General features: G+C 36.2%; 1 protein-coding gene across 1 annotated transcript in view; it reads left to right on the forward strand.

The window, feature by feature from the left end:
• Nucleotides 1–345: 345 nt before the first annotated feature.
• Nucleotides 346–26,715, forward strand: part of LOC310899249 (inositol 1,4,5-trisphosphate receptor-interacting protein-like 1) — a 417,910-nt gene continuing 391,540 nt past the window's right edge. Inside the window, exon 1 of the mRNA XM_083835453.1 lies at nt 346–362. The gene's annotated coding sequence lies outside the window, so the exon portion shown is untranslated. The remainder of the gene's footprint in view (nt 363–26,715) is intronic.

Raw genomic sequence — 26,715 nt, forward strand, 5'->3', positions numbered from 1 at the left:
CTTATCTTACCCAAGCGTCCTGGTTTCAGTTAGGACAGAGTTAATTTTCCTCCTAGTAGCTGGTAGGGTGCTATGTTTTGGATTAGAATGAGAAGAGCGCTGCTAACATGCTGATGTTTTAATTGTTGCAGAGCAGTGCTTACACCAAGCCAAGGACTTTTCGGCTTCTCGTTCTGTCCTGCCAGCGAGCAGGCTAGGGGTGCAGCAGGAGCTGGGAGGGGACAGACCCAGGACAGCTGACCCAAACTGGCCAAAGGGGTATTCCATACCATCTGATGTCATGCTAAACAATATATAGGGGTGGCTAGCCAGGGTGGGGGGGCTGGCTGCTCGGGGATAGGCTGGGCATCGGTCAGCGGGTGGTGAGTAATTGCATTATGCATCACTTGTTTCGTACACATTATTAGTAGTAGGACTATTATCATTATCATTATTATTAGTAGTATTATTGTTATTATTATTTTCCTGTCTTAATAAACTGTCTTTATCTATCTCAACTCACAGGCTTCACTTTCCCGTTTCTCTCCCCCATCCCAGAGAGGGAGGGGGGAGGGTGAGCGAACGGCTGTGTGGTGTTTAGCTGCTGGCCGGGTTAAACCACAACACCAAGGTACAGTAATGTCTTCTACCACAAGTGAGTCCAGTAGAGCAGACACCACTCATGGCCTCCCCAGAATTACAGGGAATCCAAGGTGAATCCTTAGACATCCTACAAGAAGAGTGTGGGTTGAGAATAATTAATCACCTTAATAGTTCTCACTTCATATTCTCTTTTTAATCTAAGTGTACCATGTTAGTTTGTAAACCATTCAGGTTAATAAAGACAGATCCCTATTCAGTATGATGGAAAAACAATGAGCCTGAGTGCATACCTGCTGGCCTCAGTGAGTATGATTATAGATTAGGAAATTTCATACTAAATTACTGGCAAAGATGTAGAGCCTACAAATGAACCCACATGGTCGGCCACAGCTACTTTAAATGATTCATAAGCATTTATTCTATTTAAAGGATTGTTGGTTGCTATAAAACTTTATCCTGTTAAGCCTTATCCTTCACTTACGACATTTGAAGTCTAGTTCTAAAAATTTATGTCTTCCATTACTCTGTCCTTATTCATCATATTTTGTAATTGCAGTCTCAAGAGCATCTATTTTTAGCCATGGAAGTTATCTTACATAGGCATGTTACCAAATGAAATCTATTTTCATGCCAATTTAACACTCTGTCCCCAAAGAATTTTTTAAATCAAAAGGAGACCGGTGCTGACATTAGCCACTAGCAAATCTGTAGTGAAAGAATTGTTTCAGTCTAGATTTTGTCAGTTGGTGATTACTGAGGAACCAAACCTCTGGGAAGTTTAGTCCTTTGTCTGCTTTTTAATCTGTGGTCTTCGCAGTGACCTATGATCATAACTTCCCCATTTTATTTCTTTGTTATGTTGAACTTGATAACTGATTAGTTGCTGGTGGTACACTTTGTGTATTGCAATACTCACTGCAGTGTTCATTTATTTTGTTCTTGTCTTAAAAAAAATGGCTGGTCAGTCTCTGTTAAAATTAATGTAAAATTCAGGCCTGGCAAATTCATATTCTAATAAGTAGTTTCTAGAATGTGACAAACAAGTTAAACCAGAAAATAAAAATGGAAATCACTCTATAATCTTTACTTCAATATTTATCAACAATGTCACTTTGAAATCACATACCATATTTTTATTATATTTTTCCTTTTGAATTTATCATTAATATACCAATAATCATAAAGACCCTTTAAAGAACATTTTTTTAAAAAAAGAAAGTGTCAAAAACAACAAAAAAATGAGTTTATTATAAGCTGCACTGGTGGCACTTGCTTCATCTTACAGAATTCTGCCATTTAAAAGGTAGGTATCAGATGCTTTTTGAATAGCATTAAACAACAGACCTTCAGGATGGAAAGAGAAAATACTAGGTTAGAAGTCAATAAAACTGAAATGAAATAACTGTAAGAATTTTAAGTACGTGATTTGATTACCTGTTTGGAATTTATTTAAGCCTTCTGTCTGATCATCAGGCCAATGTATATATATATGTATATACACACGTATATATGCTGCCTTTGATGCCCAACTGCCTTGTTCAAGCCTAAATTGGAGTCTCCCTTTGCATTTTGTAGATATACCCTATATGAGCAACAAGTGTCTGTGTACTTCTGGCTTTGGGCAACGTCTGAAGAGACAGACCCTACCTACAAAACAAAAGTTTTATACATAATGCATACATGTGTACACATGTAGACAATAACAGCAACACTGCTGTAGAACAGGAGGAGAAAAGGAAAGGAAAATAAACCACCCAAACAGGAATAAATGTGACTGGAATTGTCCAGATGCACATATTTGTCAACTGAGAACCTGCCCTCTGGTCATCTCCTTGGAAAAACCTCCTGATGAGATGACTTGCTATGGATTTGTGAGGCAAAAGCTTCAATGGAAAATAAAATCTGGCTTCTGCTGTCAAGGCTGAGGCTCTTTCCACTTAGCCACTGGCATGACCTCAATGGGAGCGGAGCTGAAAGTCTTCCTGGGTCAATGCATAGAGCAGCTGCTGCTTGCTTGCTGCCTTCCCTCCCATCCTCAGAGACTACCTGCCCCTCCACCCAGCCCCAGGCAATAACGCCTGCAAGGATGACACATCTCGGCAGTCCCTGGTGCCAATGACCAGGCACTGGAAACTCAGCTGTTCCGAGCAGGATCTTACTGTGGCCTTTTCTGCCACAAAAGATCAGATTGAACTGGGGCTGACATTGTCCAGAGCTAGAATAAAACGTTTTAGCAATAAAATCTTCCTGCAGAACATATATAAATACCATTCAAAATCCCTCCTCTGGGCAATGTAACAGATTCATCTACCCCAGTTGAATGGATGGTGAAGTATTTCCTTATTCTGCACTCCAAGTCTCCAAGGTGAGCTCAGATACCAGACTGATGGACAGTGTCTCAAAGTCTTTTACAGTGTCCCCTCATACAAACATTTCAGATAAAATTTGAGATTTTGAGGTGCATAATTATTCAGTAAATTTTCAGAGTACAAATTAACAAATATATTGCATTTGCCCATATGGTGGCACAATAAATATCATAAAGCGCAAATTGTGCTATTTCCAAATCTAAGTATTGTACTCACAAGAATATAGCACATCAGAGCTTAACAGTTCTGTTGGAAGCAAATTTTCTTCTTGTTTTAAAGAACATTTATAATGATTTCAATTGCTTTCTTTTTACAGTCTTCCAACTGGTCCCAAAGGCAACTTTTTCCTTATTTAGTGTCTCCAAGGTTCCTTGAGATGCTTGGATGAGTGACCCTGTGTAAGTGCCAAAGATTATTTTATTCACTGAACTTCAGAACATGGAAAACGTCCTGTCTGGCTATGCAGTGGCTTGATTTTTGGTCATCACTAAGTAATTTTTATGTAGTCTGGGGAGAAGGGCTTTCTGGATTGGGTCTGGTGTTCAGTGACCTGCAGAGTATTACTGAAATATTGAACATAATATACTATTATGTCACAGAAAACGTATGTGTACATAAGCAAATGCCAGTTACACCTATATTATTAAATTAAACAAAGCTAAGAAACTTCCTGGATACTGGAACTCAGACATCTATGCTGCTAAACTGCTGGAACAGTCTCTGGATGGTTTTGGCCCTAACCAGCAAGCACTTTCCCAAGCAGATCCTGGGTTCAGTCTGAAATGTAGCAAAGGTCCATGACTAGTAAGGAATTTGCATCTGGTCACCATTTATTCAAAGGCTAAAAAATGTATAAGTACAGACTCAGACCAGCTACATACATGTTTACAGTGTCAACATAATCCTTATATAAACTTGCATATTGGCTTCAATGTTGTTTGCAAGCCATACGTTGGAAATAAGTATTTCATTTTTCACACTTTTTGATGAGCCAACCAACACCTTCCTTCTCTTCATTGCGGTTACCTGGGCTAACTGAGAAACAGAATATGCTTTTCCTTAGTTCAGTATTTATCTGATAAGGGTTGATAGTGTTTGTGTGTGTATTTGAAATAAGGACTACCCTAAATTCTGAGATGAAAACATTATAGTGATAGTTGCATGCACAGTCAGTAAATTAGTAAACGATTATACATGATTGGTATATACTAACATTTGTTTTGTAAAAATATTTCAAGACAGACTTTTTTTTTCTTTTTTTTTTCCCATTAGACTGTAACCACCACTTGTGAGTAGGAAATTTTGAGTGTCAAGACATAACTGCCTGTCTTGTCCATGAATCTTATTTGGTCCTGTTAAATCTGAGAAAACAGAAGCAGAAGAAATGACATTGTACTTCATACAAGTTCTGTAAAGGAGATAAACTCACTTAGCTACTTTACAGTCAACCATCTCAGCTGAACTCAAATACAATATTGGTATGGTAAACTGAGTGTGCAACTACATTTCCAGTCTCACGCGTGTGTCTGTCCAATATTTACAGAGATAATGGAGCAACCATGTCCATGGAGGAATTACATAATCTAGTACAAAGTCTTACCATTTGTAGACAAAAGAACGAGAAGCTGAGACCACTGAAAATGATCATTGTAGATTAGTTTTCACATAACTGGAGGGTGGTGAAAAGTGATGTCAGAAAGATCCCTCTCTGAGCAAAATGTAAGGTCCTTATTTACAGAATCTTAGCTATGACTTCCTCATCAGAAATCATGTTCTTATGCCCATCTTGTTATAATAAAATTTTCTGAAGTAACTGATGTGTCTTTAACCATAGTTTAAGCTAATTTCAGTTTTTGTTTGATAAGCTAATAGGAATGTACTGGTAGAATAAAACAGAAGATTCTGATGAATCTGCAATTGTGTTCAATTTACCATTTTTCATATTTCAGAAACAGAAATGATACTGAAAACCAAGCTCAATGAAGGTTCTGCTGGTAGTGCCAGAGGCAACTAAGTCTTTGTTCCTGCCTGTCAAAAAGTTAGATACTTTTTTTCAGAATATTGTAAAATTCTGAAGGAGAAAACAATGTGGTTGGTATGTGTGCATACTTAAACCAGAATAAAGAATTTATCTCCAAATGCTAACATTTAGATGCCTATATATATATATATATATAAAGAAAAGTAGCTGCTTTGTGGAAAAAAGGATGAAACCCCAATTTTCTCTCACAAAACAAGGTTTTATTGTAAGTTAAATCTTTTATTCATATTTTACTTGTCATCCAATATTGAAGATTGGTGGTTATAATAATAATTAAATGCTTTATTGATTCACATCTAATATTTATGGAAGCTAGCAATGGTGATAGTAAGGATCCTTTTGAACAAAGGAAAACAAACATCAAGACCCATGTAGATACTAGGGGTGAAATTCTGGTCTCATGGAAGTAAATAGTAAAACTCCCATTGACTCCAATGGGGTCAGGATCTCTTCGCCTTTCCCTCCACCCCCAGTGTGTAACCACAGCTGTGCTTTTGCTAAGCAGCATGCAAGAACAACTTATGAATCACATCTGGTGACCCTGTTTGGCATCCCAGCAGAGAAAACATCAGTAATATTAACCCCTTTGTTACATAAATTAAAACAAAGAGACTTTTGGACCCCTTGGATAATGTAAAAACTATGGGAAAAAAAATAAAGAGGGTCTAAAAAGGTTTTAGAAGAACTTAGAAGCAGGGCCACAGAAACACTGAGAGAGAAAAGCTGCTGAGGCCTTGTAATTGAAAAATTTAAGAATAAACAAATTTTTTGTTCTCTTTTAGGTTCAGTTGCCAATGTAACTTGATAAATTTCTTTGGTTTGTTTCCACTTGTTCTCACTGACGCAAGCTGGCAATAGCTTTTGTAGAATTTCAGGCTCTCTTGAGTCAGTGTCTTGATCTTCAGTCAAAACCTCTTCATTTTCCAAGAACCTCTTAATTTTCCATTTCCTGTTTGGCAAAGCTTAAAACCATGTCCAAAAGCTATATTAGCATTTTTTCACCTGAGACAGTGGAATTTCCACCATCACTGGGCTTATATCCCTTTCTGTCTTTGGAAGCTATCTTGTAAGAAAAGTTAATACCCAACCCCTCCTCTTTTTCACTTTTTTTTTTTTTTTTTTTTTTTAAGGGTGTGTATATGTATTTTAGTCTGGGGAGGAATTTCACAACAGTCTGAAGTTTAAATCATAGCTATCTATCTCTTGGGCTAAACGAGCATTTTGGATATAAACATTCCCAAAACGAGGCATTTGTTATCAGAATCTAGAATGCAGCACTGTACTTTCTCATTGACGAGGCATTTAACAGTAGCAGTAAAGAGACAAATTCCTGCATTTTAATCCCACTATAAGACTTTCGGATAGTTGTTTAACATATATGATTTGTCTGATGCAGATAATTTTAGGGGAGATTCTGAAGCCAATGAGGACTACAGAGAGCATTATGGACCATAATATATAAAAGCATGTCAGCCTGGTTCTCTTGACATCATTGGAGCCGTTGCCTTCACATTGCCCTCATTTATTCTATTTAAACAAATTACAGCAGGTTCCATAATATGTTAATTATATCTCTGGGATGAAACACTCTGATTTAGCACATGTGCCAAGCTATATGAAGTCACAGAGCTGAAGTCTACAGGAAAGTCATCATCCACCAAAATCACTGGAGTACTGTAAACTATAACTGACTGCATATTGGCACATTAAACATGCTTGGTTGAAGTAGCTCCTCTAAGTGTTTGATCTTTTAGTCACCTTTATTGAAAATGCTATTGTTTCTGTTGTTTGTGAACATCTGGGTCCTCTCTAATGGGATCAAGGCCAGATTCTCAAAGATATACAAGTATTTAATCTGGCTACAATCAGGTTCTTTAGAACAGTACTTCAATAAAGAAATACTTAATTACAGCAATAAACTGAAATAATTTAATTTCTTTAAGTCCAGGAAAGCAATTAAAAATGCAGTGACAGTTATCTTCCAAACATACAATAAGTAACTAATCGGGGCTTTCTTCATGCTAATACATTAATGTGAGATAAAAGTAAGAAAAAGTAGACATGATCAACAAATGAAATGTGAAATTAAAAAGACTGTTTAGAATGGTTAGTAGGAGATGCCTGTGTTTTGAATATCTGTGAATGACATTTTTCTATTTGTATGACAAGTACTCAGAGAGCACTGGGATGTCTTGTATATATATCCATATATAAGGATATGGAGAACAATTGCTTATAATAATGAAATAATAACACTCTTTCATAATAATGCAGAGGAATTCAATGAATACAGAAGTCAGCGCAAGAAGAATGAAAAGAATATATGCAGAAAAATGTTTCTGCTTATAAGAATACTAGTGTAGCTCACAAGTTACTGACTATTAAATCATTAAAATAATATTGAGCGATGTTGTTGCAGAATTTCACACCAACATTATATTTTTTCCTCAACATTTTCAAACCTATTGCCCTGCAGAGAATTTTGATATTGGAACTCAGTTCAGTTTGAAAGCACATGCTACAGTTTTAATAACCTATGACAGAATTTCCTATCGTGCAAAAACGTACTATTAATATTGAAGTGTGAAGTGTCAGCAGGCACAAACAGGGCAACCAAGGCTAATAAATGGTTGTAATGGGGCATTTCAACTATCTGCACAGAAATTCATCCTTTGCAATGGGAGATTTAGAAAAAGAACTTCTTGACCTCTCAGACTATATTTTTTATAGCAGTTAGTTCTATAGCACACATGAGGGAAAGTTACTCTGTCCTATGTAATATACAAGTGTTGGTTCAAGAAGTAACTATTGCTAAACCACTAATTAGTGGTGACCACAGCATAATTAAGTTCAACATTCTCGAGGGAGTGATTGCAGCAAATGCAGGACTGTGACACTAAACTTTTGATAATGAAATTTTTTTCAAGGGGTAAGTTAGTTAGAAAACCCTAAAGTCAAAAGTGAGGAAATTAAAATCCTTACACTCAGCATGGAGGCTTCTTAGGCATCCCAGGAGCCACAGAGGAATGAATGCACCTTAACAAAAAAGAAAATAGAAAGCCAATTAAAAGCTAGTATAGTTAGATTGCAAGGTTCAAGATGTTATTTAAGACAAAATGTTAGCCTTCAGAAAACAGTATTTTAGTCCAAGTGAAAGAAAGGAACAGATATTATGGAAAATGGGAATTATAAGTGTAAAAAATCAAGTATAAAATGAGAAATCACAGACAAAACAAAAATACTAACAATATATTTGTACAAATCTCAATTGGGAACAGAGTGAGAAAATAGGCTGATGCATTTTTTCATCCTTGATAAGATACAGATAACACAGATATCAGACAAAAACTTAAAACAATGTTTGTATTAGGACTCTTCAAATATAGGTGAGGTATGTATAAAAATATAAAAGGAAATATAAAAAAGGAAATATAGGAAGTATATAAAAGGAAATCACTATCAATACAATAAACTGATAAACTTTAAGGAACCAGTTCACAAAGCCTTCCAAGAATTCAGATAGAAAAGGTGGGTGGCTGAACTGTTGGTGGGAAAATGCAATTTCATGCTGAACTATGATTTTAAGCTGAGATATAGAGCAGCGGCAAATATTTTAAAAGTACATGAGTGACACTGAGATTTACAGGTGACAGTAAGCAACATAACTTATTAGAATAATCAGTAGGAAAAATGATGAAAGAAAGCTGCTTAAGTTTAGTACTCTGATTTCCAAGATGCCTACTCTACAAGAAGTAGGCATTTTATTATTTTTTATTTTTTTATTATAGGCATTTTATTATTATTTTATTAGGCATACAACATTTTATTATTTTATTATTTTATTTATCCTTGTGAAGGATACAGATTTATGATGTACTTGACTTCCCAGAGACAACCTTACTTTGCAGAGAAAGAAAGAAACAAAAAAACAAACAAACAAAAAACAGAGAGATCATACAAGGGTGTTTGAAATGACTTGTGCATTTCTAGAATTATTTTCCTGAAAAATATAATGTCCTAAAAGAAACGAGCAGTCTGTGGTGTTGATGGAAAGGGTTTACTAGCACTCAGTTTGTGTAACTTCCATAACTCACTTACTTATAGCTTTGCTTTTCAAGAATAATGCTGTCATTCCAAAGTCATGTCAACAAGAATGTTTTATACCCATCCATAACATTGTGTGTTTTGTGTTTACATACATGCAGTACACGGAGCTTGTATCCAGATAATAAACTGTCAAACCAGGAACCAAAACCCATTTATCTTGCACCTTGAAGTCCTCCCTTGCACTAATCCATTTCCATTGGGACAGTTTTTAACAATCTGACCCTCCCAGCAATTAAAAACAGCTGCCATTTTCTCAAACAAACCTGCCAGGAAAATATTTCTTGCTTTCCTCATGAATGTGGAATTCTGAGCCACCCTCCCACCCCCAAATTACATTGGACTGATTCCCAGGCCATGTAATGTTCAGTCCTGGGCTAATGGCTGGTTTAAGTTTCAATAACCCACAGTTCGTTAGGACCAGAAATAGATTATACTGCAGTAGAGATGGGATTCCCCCTTTTCCAACAGGATATGGCCTTTTTTTTTTTTTTTTTTTTAGGTTTGGTAGAATATAAAATACCACAGTTTAAAAGTCAAAGCTATGTAGGTGATGGTTAATGTTTTAAAACATATTGTTTCAGTCTGCTGCTTACAACTGCTACAGCTGAAGCCCTGCTGAAAAGTTGGTGCAGAAATGCATGGCCACAGACATCCCTTACTACAGATATTTTTCATTCAAAAGAGAGAAGGAGGCAAAGGGAGGATGAGTTGGTGAAAGAAGTCAGTTGCATTCATGCAGAAAGTTAGTGCCGAGCTGTAATTCAGTGCCGTGTCTCAGCTCCTCGTCTACCATCCCACCCTTGTACAAGCAATAATGCCCCAGCTAGAAGCACTACTTTTATCTTTCCATTTCCAGATGAAGCTGGGGCATGTCAATTTGTGTTCTATAGGCAATATGGCTTTACAGGCACTAAGTAAAGTGACTCCAACAAAGAGCTTAAAAATCCTGCAGCATGTGTAAACTAGCTTATTTGTGTCATGATGTAAAACACCTGCTGATGTAAAGTGGCCTGAAAATTTTATTGCTGCTCCATGGTCAGCTTAACTCGTGAAGTCAGACATACATGACTCATGTGTTCATCTTATTCCCACTGGCACCCAACACTTCATTTATCTGCTCTGTTAACAAGCACAAAAACTCTCTATTAAAAAAGATGTGAACCCTGATATGTTTTTACACTTAAACTTCACAATCACCAGTATTCGACTAGTGCCTCCTTCTGAAATGTGCCTGCCTTTGATTTAAATTATTCTCATATAATATGGCTACACCTCTACCTGCAACTTGATTGAGAGGGCAGGCAGCAGAAAATATCCTATGACAAAAAAAAGAGGAGCAAAATGATCGTTTAACTATCTTAGCTGAAGAAAAATTAACAAACTGTGTTCTTCAGTAAAGCATGGGTGTTTTCCTCATAAAAGCAAGGGACGTAACAATTTGCCTATCATGTGAGGGCATCCTCTGTATAGGATAGGTATGATTGGTGCTGAAGGAAAGGTCTCCTGCTCTCCACCCCTTCACTGCTTTGGAAGGATAGATCTGAATGAATCTTTGCTATGTGTACTTCTGGCTGCAGTGTTCAACTCATAATATGCAGAGCTAGGGCTACCTCTTAACAAATTATAGAGTTGAGAACATCTCTCTAAAGGTTGCAGTAAGGTCAAATTAGTGCAGAGGTGACATCCATACATCTTTATGAAGAAGTCTTTGGCCTCTGCTTTTGGCATATCAGCTGCATCTTGAGATTTGCCTCAGTAAATGAAAGTGAGACCAGCTTCTAAACGCTATCCAACAACAGTGAACCATGCAGGTTGGATGCAGCTATTTCTTCTTCATAAAAATAAATGTTTGTACATAGCTGTTTTTTTGTTTCATGCTTATGTGGCTTTGTTTTCAGCAAATCATTAAAAAAGTGATGACTTACTGAACTACTTTTTCAAATCTAGTCACAAACCACAATCGCTTACAGGAAATGGAATGTTTACTTGAGTTTATTATACAAGGGTCTGGATATGAGCTGTGGGATTTTTACACCTCATAGCAACGGTATTACAATTTATTTACATCTTCATGTTGGCAGCTGCACAAACTCTTATGAAATAGGACAATCACACCTTAGGGAACAGTAATTATAGGCAAAGGTATAAATAGTATAAAGAAGGGCACGCATTTGGCACTTAAGTCGAAGAGAATAGAAACTATTCTGGCAAATCTTCAAAAACATAGCCTCTCGCTCATTATGAGGGCATGAACTAATTAAACCTAACTTGTCAGAATCGGCTGCATGAATAAATTCTAGTCAAATCTGGCACAGTCATGCTCCAAACCCACGAAGAGCAAAGTTGTTTTAGTGATGTCATAATTTGGACTTTCAGAGTATGATATCACTTTTGACAGAATTAATGCAGAATTAATACCATATGTATAAGCATTAATAGGTATTGAATTGAACACCCAGTGATAAGTCTGTCGGTTTCCAAAGTAACAGTCTATTTTTTTCTTTCATAGTGCTTACATTAGCATAGTATCAGAAAGCAAATTTAAAATACATTTCAACACTTTTATAAGAAAGTATTTAAGTTTTATATTTTTGCCTCTATTTCAAAAACTGTTTGCATAAGAAAAGCAATTAAACCTCAGTGCCACTTTTTTAATAGTGACAAAATCGATGTTATAAGAGAAGAACTTTAAGGCAATTGTAAACTTAAAATAAATTGTCACCATTTGATAGCTGGAAGGAGAATTCCTCTGAGGTTCAGTTGCTCCATTTATAAATCATTTGGTCTTTTTATACAACAAATCTGAAGTTAAAATCTTGTTGCACTTAGCAGCTTGTTAGTTCTTAGTTACTGTCAGTGTCCAGGTGTTACTCTTTCCCAAATGCGCTGGATGACTCCCACCTCCTTCCTTTCCCAGCCTTGATATATTAAATTCTTTCACCCTTATCCATGATGGGTCTTAGGGTCTTCCTCTTCAATTTTCCTTCCCCTCAGATATATTTTGAAGATTTATGTCTGAAATGCAGAGATTCCACCTTTGTCTTCGTATGCAAGTGTGAGTTAAAGAGCTACTGAACAGAGATTGAGTAAAAATATGGAAAAGTTTACTGATGGTGCTAAAATTAAGAAGTAAAAATGAAAGTTGACCTTAGGGTGAGAGAAGTTCTCTTGATACTGAGTACCATGTTAATAAAGTCAGAAAGGAAATTTAATGTTGATAAATGTGAAGAGCTGCATGTGAGGAAACAGCCTCCATTCTACATTCATAGAGGAGGGATTTGAACCAAATGTTGAAAAGGGGAAAAAGACTTTGGAGCTATATGGAGTATGAAAATGGGGTCAGCTCCCTATTCAGTAGTAATAGGAAAAGTAAATAAAACATTAGCAATTAGTAAGAGAAAAAGAAGCAAAGAGGAATTCTTATGCCCATTTGCAGCCCTGCTCTCACCTTCTTAAGGGTGATATAGAAGAAAAGCTAAAATAGTGGGAATGCCAACAATGATGAGGAAAAATAAGGAAAATAATAATAATAACAAGATCTCATTTCCTTCTCCACTGTCTTGCTGATGATTAAAAAGCAAACCGAAGTAAAGACTATTTTCAGTTTTCATTGATGCATCTCTAAAATTTGTTTGACTCCTCTCCAAGTTCCATAGTTTTAAACAAAGGACAAGTAATGATCTCAAAAGCAAACCATCATTCATTGTATTTGCACCTGCCTTGGATTCCACCCTTTTGTTTTCATACTACCCCTCTGGGTTCCTGATAAATTCATAATGCAATCCAGGCCACCTTTTCATCATATATGCACAAAAATACAGATCTGCGTGGGAGGTTTCACAGAATGCATTAACTATGCAGAATTCCTTTATTGCTCAAGTAAGAAAAGCAAACTATCATTTACTAGGAAATCAGAGTATCAAAGGGAGAAGGAAGAAGATTTAATTATACAGTAGCTGAACATTTGTTGAATCTAGTGGAAGGATTTTGCTTCAGTTGAATCGTAAGTATTTTAGATGTTGTAATATACAAGGAAAACAGACAAGAACAGTGAAGAGCAAGCATGGTTTTTCTATTCCAGCAACAAGCAAATGTGTGGTTTCTGCAGTCCATCAGACACATTCATTCTAAAGAATTTAATTTGAACTATTTTTAAACTACAGTCTAGATCTCCTGTCTTAATTTGTATACTTTAATATTGACTGTTAATCACAAAACCACTAACACCTTCAACTTCTAGTGATATAGATAAGTTTGATTAAGTATATACTGCTCAGAGTGATTTTTTTAGTCATTGCATAGGATTTCTTTCAAGCATAAACATCAGTATGTAACATGACTGCATTTTTCAATTTCTAGGTCCCTCACTATGAAGGTTTCCACACTAAAATTTCCAGAAGTCTCTTGTTTTCTTCTCCTGGGAATAATCCTTAGATGGGGAGGCTGTTGTAAAGGCTGTTTTACATTTTGCTATTAAGCCAGCAAAGTCTGGACATGTTTTGCCTTGGGGAAAGGAACAGGATGGTCAGAGTGAAATGTGAAAACAATGCAAGTATCAGTATCTGTGGGTGAAACATGGCCTCAGTGAAGAAAAAATTCTGTGCACTTTATTGGGTTAAGAATTTCCCATTACCAAGAATAGAGAAAAAATAAGGTCTTGAGGTAGCCAGGCCAGTGCAGTATGTTTCACAGATTAAGAGCAAGGTCTTGCAATGGCTCAGTTTCTGTGTTCATCAGCTACTAATGTGTCTGTGAGGGAGAAGGGACCTAATTCTTTTTTTGGAGACACAGCCCTACTGGATAGCAATGTAATGAAATGTAACTGTATATTTCCCCACAGGGCTGGTAACTGAAAGACAGTTCAGTCTGGGATTTTTAAACATGATATTCAAATATGACTTTCATATTATATTTGGTATGTCTTCTCATTTGTGGCTATGAAGTCCAGACTCATTTTCCACTTGGGCTTTACTTAACAAACTCTTCTTGTGTGTTTCTTACTCTCTTTTTAGATTGTTGGAACTAATTCTTCCCTGAATTTCCACTAATGTCAACCTGTCAAAAAGGCATTGTTAGACATGAGGGACCTGGTTTAAATTTCTCGATTTAAATACAGCTGTTTTAATTTGTATTGAACATTACAATAGTTAAGCACTCCCCCACACTCTGCAGACACACACACACACACACTCCTACTCATATTAAACTACTGAGTTTGGTGTTTAAATAAGAGATTGTATACTTTCATGTCAAACTCATATTTGAAAATTGGAATCTTTCAGATGGCTATATACAAACCAAGGAGGTGACTGTGACCATGGGTTGGGACCACTATGGTCCCAACGAAGTCACCTGGAAATTTGCCATGAGAATGATCAGTAGTATTAGACCTGCAGTAAGGATGGTGAGATCAATGTGAATGTATAATGTTGTTAATTATCAGTGCTACAGCAACATAAGCAACAGGTAATCCAAGTTTTCACTTTCCCAGGGAAATAAAATATTTTTCCTGGCCTCACATGATTTTCTTACACACTTTTTACAGTGTTTCATGTATTTTAGGAGATTTTTGTAAGAGGTCTGTCTTTTTTATGATTCTTTTGAAGTGTTTTGTTTAAAATGTGTACTCTTAATGGTTTTAATATGCCTAGAGAATCTGAAAGGCACCAGCAGGGAAAAAAGTCTAAACAGATAAATAAAGAATACAAATACATAGAGTACATGGCTTTCCTCAATGTCAATCCATCTGTGTTAATAATGTAGCTTTGAAGAGACCATATAATTTTCTTCTGACTTTTAGAAGAGAGATGGCCAAACTTTGCTTGGTTGAGAATCATACTTCAAATGAGTAAAATAGTATTTTGGCTAATAAACATGAGATGCATTTTATTTAAATTTAGATTACCAGTTTATATCTATTTAGGATTTCTAGACCTTTTGATACACAACAGCTCCTTATAAGTGTTCTGAGAATTCTGCTGGATATTTCCATCTTCAAGAGGAAAACAATTCCATGCTTGAAAAACAATTTTAAGTACAACATAGGAGCATAGACCTACATAGCAAAATAATATCACTGACATCAAGCAGGTAGTTCCTATATACTAGGCAAGCATAGAAATCCCACTCCTGAATTGGTTCTGTTTCTTTTCTTCATGGGTTGTATTTTTTTTTTATTATTAATTTTTATGCTGCTTTCAAATGCTGTTGCTGACTCTTGATTATTCATTTGACTTTTAGTTTTCTTTAAGTGTTGTGTCACTCCAGCTGTCTTCTGCAAGATCAGCTGTACTTTGAAAAGTACATTCTCCACTTGTTAGAGATGCCCATAGCATTTGTAGTTTCAGAGTGTTCTCATACTCATCTCAGAATGACAGAGCTTGAACCTGTATGAGCTATTTTGACTTGCTATTTTGTTTAGCTACACAGGCTAAAAGCAGCCCTTCCACTCTTAAAATATATCAAAGCACTGCACAATGGTTTCACTTCTTTACCATCAAAGTCTATCTTTTGTGTTTGGTTATTAATACAAATTCTTCATCTTCTTTACTCCTGACATAAGTCAATGGTTTTTAAAGGTTTTTTTAAAGTTTTACAAAAACTTAAAAATAAAAATCTTTGCAATGCAGTTTTGGATTGACTGAAGACAAAAATGGTAGAGTAGCAATTAAGCACGTCATTAGAACCAGAAAGGTCACTATGTCACGGAAGTATTTCTTACTCTACATTACATCACTGCTTACAGAGTCACAGCCTCTTGTTTAGGTGCCTTTTAATGACAGAGGAAAACAATTCCTTCACAAACAAAAACGGCGTGCTAACAGCTGAAGTCACAGCTCAGTTTGCCTCTTGGCCAGGATACACATTCCATCTGGAGCTCTATCAAGACAGTGCAGGGAGGTCTGGCAGCTGAATAATGAACTCTAAGTAAATAGGTCCTTACAACACATTGTTTCTGTGTTACTCTATTACTCTATTTCTACAACATTTCAGATTGATTATGAGTTCGCAGCCTGAATTCTCATCTTTGTAAGGATGTTACCCTGGCCTGGAGAGCTCTTTAAGTAAAAAAAAACCTACTAGAATTAATCTCTCCTAACTTTCAATAGCAGATATGCCCATCAAGCCATCAAGGGCACCCCATCGTTCTTTTGTGAGGACTTCTTGGTCACGTACAATAATGCATATGTTATCACATATTTACATGCATGTTTTCTTTAAGATGAGAAAACCTATACCAAAGAAGCACTAACCAGAGTAAATCCTCAGAACTAAAGTATTAGAAAGTTTGTAGATTATTAGCATCATTCATCTTCATATAGAGAAACCCATACAAGTGGTCTCTTAACAAATATTTTTTTAATTCTTATATGTATTCTGAACTGAATTGGAAATATTACACAGTTTTAAAACTCATTGGCACTTCTGAGTAAATCCATCAGATTTCTAGAACTTCTGCTATTATTACTATACACATGTATGAAAGAAAACATTTTTAACACCTATTTAGTGTGCTCATTATACTGTAGCTCATATTTTCACACACACACTTAAAGAATTTTTTCTCCTAGTCTTGTTTTGAGAAAGCATTCTGTAGTCTGCAGCATGCTGTATATATCATCTGGAATTTTTCAGAGCTCATGGCAGACAAATGTGATCGTTACTTTTTGTAATTACGGGCAGAATTGTGCTTATCCACCTTTTGTTCCACCTGAATAAACATTTTAAGAGACAGGATAGATTCCTTACCTCTTAGTTTGAATAACTGGTGGTGTTCAGTCTCTGAATTCCTGGACCAGATCTTCCCTTTGGCTTCCTAATTAGCAGTCTCTCTGACCAATTTGGGACGGACTTGGGATAGGCAGAGATCTGCCCTGTACAGTTATTATTGCAGGATAATTTGCATTAGAAGCTACTCTGCATTTGAGGATCATCATGCCACTATTTTAGTACCTTGGTTCTGCCATGAAGGTTTTGTGACCAGTGGCTGCCGTAACTCATAGAGTCATGGAATCATAGAATGGTTTGGGTTGGAAGGGACCTTAAAAATCATCTAGTTCCAACCCTGCCATGGGCAGGGATTCCTTCCACTAGACCAGGGTGGTCAAAACTCCATCCAACTTGGCCTTGAACACTTCCAAGGATGGGGAATTCACAATTCCTCTGGGCAGTCTGTTCCACTGCCTCACCACCCTCATTGTGGAAAATTTCTTCTTTATGTCTAACCTAAAGCTACCCTTTGTTAGTTTAAAACCATTACTCCTTGTCCTATTACTCCCCAGCTTTCCTGTAGGCCCCCTTTAGGTACTGGAAGGATGCTATAAGGTCTCCTCAGAGCCTTATCTTCTCCAGGCTGAACAACCCCAACTCCCTCAGCCTGTCTTCATAGGAGAGGTGCTCCAGCCCTCTGATCATCTTTGTGGACCTCATCTGGACCTGCTCTAATGTGTACATGTCTTTCTTGTGCTGGGAGCTCCAGAGCTCCAGAGCTGAACAGAGTACTCCAGATAGGGTCTCACAAAACCAGAGTAGAGAGCGAGAATCACCTCCTTTGACCTGCTGGCCATGCTGCTTTTGATGCAGCACAGGAAATGGATGGCTTTCTGGACCGCAAGTGCACATTGCTGGCTCATGTTGAGCTTTTCACCCACCAGTACACCCAAGTCCTTCTGCTCAGGGCTGCTTTCTATTTACTCATCACCCTGCATGTATTCATGTCTGGGTCTGCCCTGATCCATGTGCAGGACCTTGCACCTGGCCTTGCTGCACCTCTTGAGGTTCTCACAGGCCTACTTCTTGAGCCTGTCAAGGTTCCTCTGGATAGCATCCCTTCCCTCCAGCATGTCAAGCACCCTGCTCAGGTTAGTGTCATCTGCAAGCTTGCTGAAGGTGCACTCAGTCCCACTGCCCATGCCACCGACAAAGACGTTATATAGTACTGATCCAAATAGACACCCCTGCAGAACATCACCAGTCTCCACTTCGACGTCGAGCCACTCACCACAACTCTTTGAGTGTGACCATTCAGCCAATTCCTTATCCACTGGGCAGTCCATCCTTCAAATCCACATCTCTCCAATTTGGACACAAGGATGTCATGCCAGACAGTATCAAATGCTTTGCATAGTTTTATTCAGAAAGAGGCATGCACCATGCTCTAATGAGTAGTAAAGACACACAAGAAATCAATGTGCTCCCTGTTGTCTGCCAGGAGTCAGTATTTTGGCAATGGAGTACTTCTCTAGCTTGCGCTGGACAGGTGCTCTGTAGTCTCCCACTGCAGTCTGAGATGCTTTTTGATTCCAAAATCATTCTTAGACTTTTGTCTCAGTCTTCCACCTAACCTACAGCAAACTTGTTTCTTCCCAAAAAACACTCATTGTCTCTGGGTGTGATTGTTTCTTCTCTCAGATGATAAATACAAGACAGACAAATGACAAAAAGTACCTTTTAGCTTTTATTGTCCACATGAAGTTAATCACCAGGACTCTTCCATTTATTTTTGTGTCATTTTAATCAAGTTGCACTTCTCTAGATATGCATAATTTGAACAAGTCTGTGCTCTCTCTTTCTCTTTCTGGATAAATCCTTCAATATAAAGTTACAATACCCTATCTGCACATGATGTGTGCAGACAGCCATCATCCTGGACTAAATCCTAGATGGATATAAACTCTACAAGGTTTTCAAAGTCCTCAAGTATGCATCAAACATGCAATATTTATGACTAGAGGTATGGATTTTTTTTTTTCCACACACTGCTTGTAATTTTTTCCTCATGTTATCTCTTCTCCGGTGAGCCTTTTCCTCCCTCATTGTATTTATCTATTTCTTCACCAGTGTTCTTTTGGAGGAAGATATGAGTCTGGATTTTATTTCCACCTAAATCCTTGAAATGTGGAATTCTTTACTTCAGGGGTTTAAACTAGACCCTCAAGGCTACCTTGGCAAACTTCTGCGGTTTTAGAGGATAGAATTTTCTGTTTTGTTTAAGAATGTATCACAAGCAATGGCTCTTTAGAACTTTAAGTATGCAGTAAAAAAAAATAGAGATGACTAATAGCTATTTAGCAAGTAATGATGGCTTAGCAATATTTACCACTCTGATTTAGCCTCTCTGGCTCCATTACTTAGGATATTTTCCTGAATTAAATTTGCCTCAGTTCTATAGCCAGCAGCTGTCCACAGGAGAAAAGAAAAAAAAAAAAAAGGAAAAAAAAGGAAAAAAAAGTTCTGAATCCTCCAGAAATAATGATTTCATATTCCTAATAGGTTCCTCTAACTGCACAATCAAAACGGTCTCTTGTGCCCTCTAGCATGTTGTATGTCATAATAAAAAACTTTATGTCAAACAGCTAGAGAAATAAAGACAGAATAAATTAAAACATAGTTTAGTGGCTTTTCATGGTTCTTCACTTCTGAATATGCAATGGTTGATCAATAGAAGGGAATGCAGTTCCTTCATCTGTGGAGTCTTGTTCTGGAGCTAAGCTGATAATCACATTATGCCATCTTTAATGAGAATGTTCATACAAATTCTGGGTCTGTTCCCCATTCCCACTCCCACCCCCAAACAGACTGTTTTTTTTTCTATTCATGTCTAAGTGTCCCAAGATTTTGTTTCTAAACATTTAGGTAGTATTAGCTCATCTTGAGACCAGCTGTTCTAAAGCATTTAAAGAAATACAAGGACATGTATACTTAATATTTTTCATCTCTAAAAAAAATGTTGCTCTAATATATTTATCCTGAAATTGCCAGACAACCCTCTTTCTGGTAAAATCAGTGTAGTTGTATATTGGTTTGTAATACACCTTTTCACAACAGAAACAGCATTATTAGGATGTTTTAACACATTTATTGGTATATACCACTTATATTTTTCTTTGTGGGCAAAAAGAAATATTTCTCTCTACTATTTTAACTGACATCAAAATGTTAAAATTCTGCCAGTGCTGCTTATTGCTTCTGAATCATTAACTTATTTATTAAAGTAGTTGGTTTTAATTTAATACAGGTTTCTTAAGATACAAATGTAAATTTTAAATAGAATATAAACAAATAAATGAATAAACATGTCCCAACTTCTAAAGATCAAGTGATTTTTTTCTAAAACTCTCATCAATGTTACGTGTGAGAAAGGATTATACTGGCTACATATCAATGATTCTGAACAGTAGGAGTTTAAAAAAAATGTCAGAACTACATTTCAATTATACAGGAATTAGTTCCTTAATTCTCTTACATTCTCTTGAACCACTACTATTTGAAACTACTAATTTAGTAAACTGCTAAAATGCACTGCAGGCTATTAAAAAGTCAATATCATTCAAAAAGTGACAGAATTGATTGCTTCCAAAACATGACACATTGTGAATCCTGTGCATTCTGACTTGCAAATCATGCAAGAAAATATACTCAGGACAAAACACATACCTTCTGGAGTAAATGCATATGTTGGGTTAGAGATTTAAGAATAGATTAAATATATATATATATATATATATATAGAAAGAAATCTGAAATATTCAGACTTGAGACTTCAATAAAAAGAAGTCATCTTTGGACAACTTTGGAAACTTTGAGTCATGCTCCACTTAAGAAATCCTCTAACAATTTGAATAGGTGAAAGCTACATAAGCCATTTAATGTTTTCAAAATGTGATTAGAAATGGTCATTTAAAAGTTTAATGGTTTAAAGATCTATTTATATTTTGTACAGCACAAAATCTTAAAATTCATAAACTGTTTCCCTAGTCCACTGAAATATGATTATGGTATAAGATTATGGTTTTGACCGTCTTTTGAGATTTTAGTTTGCAGAATAATCAATAGGACATGCTTTTTTTTTTTTCTTTTTTTCTTTTTTCTTTTTTTTTTTTTTCCCCTGGTATATAAAGTACTTGGCAATAAAAAGTCCCAAGGAAAAGTAATTTAAAGTGGTTTGCACAAAGCTGTAACCAGTTATTCTCCTTGAATCAGGTGCTTAGTTTATAACAGTTTAGAAGAAATCAAAAGTTCAAAGTTATAGTTGTTAAACATTTTAGACCCTTTTACCAGAAGTACCCCACTAAACAGAGGGTGATGTTTAGCATGACTATGTAACTTTGATTTTTGTTTAAACTCATAAAACATGAATTTCCTGATTTTGCTAGTCCCACTGTACCCAATAATATGGAAAATGTTTCTCTCCCCAAATGTTAGGTAGTTTTCTCTTGTATAAAAATATGTTCTAACTCTCATGAGCATAGTAAGCTCAGCTGTAAAACCTTATAAATTTACATTTTTTGCAGCAAAAATAACTAACTTTTTCTAGTAAAGTATTGCTTTGAATGTGTGAACTGCTTTGTTTACTGAAATAAGAAAAAATCCTATTCTTATAGGCAATTTTGGAAATATATAAAGGGAAGAAAAAGCAATGGAGAAAATAATTATAAACACTTCACAAACTTGATAGTTTTTTTTTTTTTTTTTACTTCAGTTGTGTGTATACTGGTGGAACTTCTATTCCTGTGAATGGTAACAAAAGGCAGATATGTAGGTAGAGAGCTAAAATTTATTTGATTCTAAACCAAAATGTATGTTAGAACAACACATGCAATATATTGCACTTTTTGCATAGAAGTGTGAGCATGTTTAAGTTGTAGGAGATTTACCAAATACAGAGCATGGGAACTTTGATATTGAAACAGCTCAGTGGCCCACATGGTCTTATTTCTGATAGTGTTCAGCTGCTGGGGAGAAGGTTGTAACAGACGGACATAAAAACTGTTCTGTTTATTCTTAACCCAGGCACATAGTGGTTGACTTCTGCTTTACAATGAGAAAATTGATATTATACAGATGGAATGTGTTCTATAAAGAAAATTTCCACTTCTGTAATACATATATGTATATGCATTTACTGAAAATATCTATTAAACCATTTTTTCAGTTTGGAATTTTAAAATTTTATCATGAAAAATAGAAAACTGGAAAGAAGAAGGCTCTTTATTATTATTTTTTTTTTTTCCGTAAGAAATTGCTCAGCAAGTTTCAGTGAATATTTGTTCTTGCTTCCAATTGAACACTGTAAATCAATATTTTTATTATTCATCTATTTTTAATGTTGGAAAGTCAATGTCCACAGTGATATTTTCTGGCAATCAAATTATACAATTCTGAATTTCTTGAAAAAGATTTTCCCTTATCTGTGTGTTTTGTTCTATTTTCTTCAAGTGCTTTTCTTCCTTTAAGCTGGACAAAAGGATGAACAGCATTTGCCCATAAAATTTCTGTGCCCCATTCAGTGTTCTGTTTTGTTATTTTTTTTCTCTCATGACATGGCAGTGGTCCTGAGCCTTGAGATTTTCTTTTTTCCTAGTTTGGAAACTTCCTTGAATGTCACAGTGTATTTACAGCCAACACTCTAGAGGACTGTTCCTGGACTCAGACCATGCCAGACTTTTCTAATGACAGACTTGTTTGTTTAAGATGTACACAAGTTGTGGCTGTCATTGAAGATAAGGAAAGCTGATGGACCAATGTAGAAAACATGGGAGATGATGGAAAGTAATATCCATCCTTTAGTACAGATGAGATAAATATGTTTATGAAAAGAACAATGATGGAGCAAAGAGATGTGCATACACATTTAATAGTTGCATGCACAGTATTATTGCCTGACTACACTGCATACAACTCACTCACAAAGGAAATCAGTGAAAGGAATAGCTCATCCCTCCATACCAAATCCCCATTTCAGGTCTCTGCAGTTCTTTTGGTTTAACAGCCTTTCCTGAGACGGAACCTCAAAAACAGCTGCTCTCTGCAGAGATACTCACACAGATATGAGCTAAACTTTTTTTTTTTTTTTTTTTAAGAAAATTCATGCTATTGCATATTTTTTAGCATTACGTAGGAATACTGTGTTAAAATGAAAAGAATTAAAAACAATTTCTGAATGACTTTTCCTGTTCTCAGCCAACTCTAAGTAAACAGTGTAGAGATGGGAGGAATGAAGGCTATCTTTGTGCCGCATATTCCATTTACTAAGAGGCAAGAGAGCCATTCACAAGTTCCATTATGTGCTCATAAATCCTAGCAGAGTTCCTTATGTTTGTTTTAATAAGCAAATTTCACTGTCTACTGATAAATTGAACAAACACAACTTGATCACAGCTCTTAGGCCTGATAGGAAAAGGAAATGTGCATCCTACAGATCCTAACAACGTCAGCCTTTTAAACTGAGATGAGAAAACAACAGCTTAAGGTTTATTCCAGCAGTGTGAAATCATTCCACGGATGATTTGTACCTTGCCATCTCTCCCAGCCAAACTACAAAACTGATCAGTTAAATAACAAGCCTAGTAGCTTTCTTTCTAGGGCTCTTTCACAGGTAAAACTTTTGCATAATGGTCCCCTTAAAAAAAATATTTTGGTATAACTAATCCTTTTAAAATTACACTCAACAACTCAGAACCACTACATAGAAATTCCAGCTGCAGCCAGTGCTTTTGAAATCCTATGCCACAGTTTGTTTTTTAAGACAACATGTAGCTGCTAACAGATATAATAAATGAATATATTAAGCAGTAACCCACACACAGAATGAATTCAGATATGAAGTATCTTACAAGAAATACTCTTGAGTTCCCTCTTTAGCCCATTGTTTAGTTAAATTGTTCTATAAGAATGGTGGTTCAGCGTTACTCTAAATTATTACATTGACACCACTGAATTTGTATTAAGGCCAAGATTTCAAAAAAACGTGTCAAATTAAAATGTCCAAGTCCTTATTTCTGTGTTTAAATGAAAGCCCCAAGTTTAGCTACTACCTGACAGTCAAAAAAATAGATCTTGTTGCAGCTGGAAGTTTCTAGCACCTCGTCCCCACCTCACCCCTCTCTTTGGCCTGGTACAGATGGTCTGTGTGGCCATTCTGACTAGGTTGTTGGCTTGGGGTCCGTACAAACAGCTATGTTGTCTCAAATTATGCAGCAGATGAAAATGAAGCATAAGGGCTTGTTCAAATTGGTATTACCCCAGAAAAACACATTTGTGAAAGCATAGCCATAGAAGACATGTTTATGTCAGCAGGCTGTTTTGAGAAAAGGTGAGAATAACCTCTTCGAGAAGCCTAAAAAGTTTGCCATTTCACCTCTGGGCAGAAAGAACTGGAATTCCACTTTATTTGTTGATGAAACAAGGAGACCAATGGGCCTCGTCCCACTGCCCCAGAGAGGGACCGGCTCCTCCTGGCTGGAGGTCACAGCTGGCCCCACAGCCAAGCCACATGAGCAGGAGATGTGCTTGGGGCCCTGACAGTCTGTTTCAGAAACTAAGCTGGAAGTGTAGGCAAAACTTTGTGTTCATTCAACCAAGGCAGAATTTTTTAACGTTCCGTGTACTCAAAATTTTAAAGCAGTATTTGGTTTGGGGCTTATCCCAAGTGAATGTTGCTGCTTGCACTTCCCCTCACCCTGCCAGCCATTTTTCTGGTTGACTACAAAGCTGACAAACCAACAAAAGACCACAGGCATTTGCATGATGCTAAATGGTATTTTGGAGAATTCAAGCCCATTTTTGAGTTGCCACAGTTTGAATTTTAGCTTTTTCATGATTTGAGAATAAGAAATGGTTAGCCATTGCTCTTTCAATTCATTGTGCTAATTCTTTGGTCTGCCTGTGCCTGCCAGCACAACGGTACTACAGAAAAATAGATCCTTGGAAACAGCCACTGCCATCCAAGTTTTTCTCATTAAGAAGCATCTGCTTTTGTTGGGAGGGGATAAAAATGATCAAAGAAGCAGATATCCTTTTAGAGCTACTGAAGATGAATGTATACCAGTTTACTGTTAAATATCATAAACATGCAATGAATAAGAAGGCTGTTACAACTACAATCATATTATGCTTTTATTATTAAATGTCTTTCTGTTGAGAAAAAAAATTCCCTTTTGGGATAGCAGCATTTCTCCTACAGAAAATAATACAACTAATTTCTTCTGTACTTTTGAAATCCAGCTTGGGAAAATAATAACTTGGATAGATTAATCAGAAAAAAAAAAAAAAAAGGAATGGTCTGGCCAAGTCCAAGAAAATTAATTTCAATGTTTAATTATTCAGATTGTTGTTAACATTAGAATCATAGAATCATAGAAAAGGTTGGAAAAGACCTCCAAGTTCGTTTGGTCCAACAATCCCTCTACCCACTAAACCATGTCCCTAAGTACCACATCCAACATTTTCTTAAACACCGCCAGGGAGGGTGACTCCACCACCTCCCCGGGAAACCCATTCCAATGCCTAACCACTCTTTCTGAGAAGAAACGTCTCCGAATTTCCAACCTGAAGCTCCCCTGGCACTGTATTATTTTATACTAATACCTAGGAATACCTAGGAATACCTAGGTCAGCACCACTCTACTTAGACATGAGAGAATCCATTAACCACTGTACAGTCTGTTAAAGTTTTCCTAGAGGAAAGACAAGATAGAGACTGGCAGAAGAAGGAAGGTGTACAAAGAAATAGTGAGACTATACTGGTTAGCATCACAACAGTTTCAATGCATGAAAGTCAAATCATTACCTTGAGGCATCATAATAAAAGAGATTGAAAGCATACTGCGAGAATCATATTTATATTTATGGAAAACTCTTTCAAAAGCATGGTATACCATAGAAAAGAGTGTGAAACTATTTGAGGAAAATTAAACAAATAGGTATCTATGAAAATTCATATAGGGGAGTCTATGAATATCTTTGAAAGTGAAGATATATATTTTGTTTGATACAGTAGTAAACAAGGATTCATTAGAGGAATTCTTGTTTACAAGCATAAAAAATTGAATGGAAAGCACTAGTCAAAGCACAGGAAAAAGACTCTCTAACTTCCGTATTGGTATATTTATTGCTTAAATTACAGTGGAGCTTAAGAGATCTACTGATATTCTTGTGATGTATGAGCCCCAAATAAGCATGTCATTCAAAAATATTCAAAACTATTCTTTTACTTCTTTTTCTATGTAGCATAATTTTGTATGCCTTTGGGTCAGATTGCACAACATTTTGGCATTAATTTTGCTTGAAATTAGTATAATATATATAAGAAGAATCTTGATAATTTGAAACCTCTGTGTGTGTGTGTGTGTGTGTGTGTGTGAAAGCTCTCTCATTCAGTAGTGCTTTGAGACCTGAAGTGAAATATTTTAACTTTGACACCACCACATTTGGTTTTTCCCACTCTGGAGGATATGTTTTTAGACATTCTCCATTTCATAAATATTAATGCTCCTTTTTTGAACACCATTTGCCTATTCTGCCACAAACTAGGTTAAAAAAAATCATATACTCTGCATAAATGTGAAATCCTGAACCGTCCAGGAAGAAGCTCTACCTCCCATGTTATCTCTGGGTATCATGTCACATTTTAAGTTCCAAGAGCCTGAACCGAAGTTAGTATCTGTAAATATTAGCTTTTTTAATATATTATATTTTTTGAGATGAAAAATCCAACCTGATAATCTAGGATCCAACTGGATTGGAATCAGTGATAAATGAAACCACGCATTATGTAGGAATTCTATGTGAAAAAAATCTGTCTGAGCATAGCTCGTGGATATACGCACAAAGCTC

This window comes from Anser anser, assembly GCF_964211835.1.
Source record: "Anser anser genome assembly, chromosome: 4".
NCBI classification, from domain to species: domain Eukaryota; kingdom Metazoa; phylum Chordata; class Aves; order Anseriformes; family Anatidae; genus Anser; species Anser anser.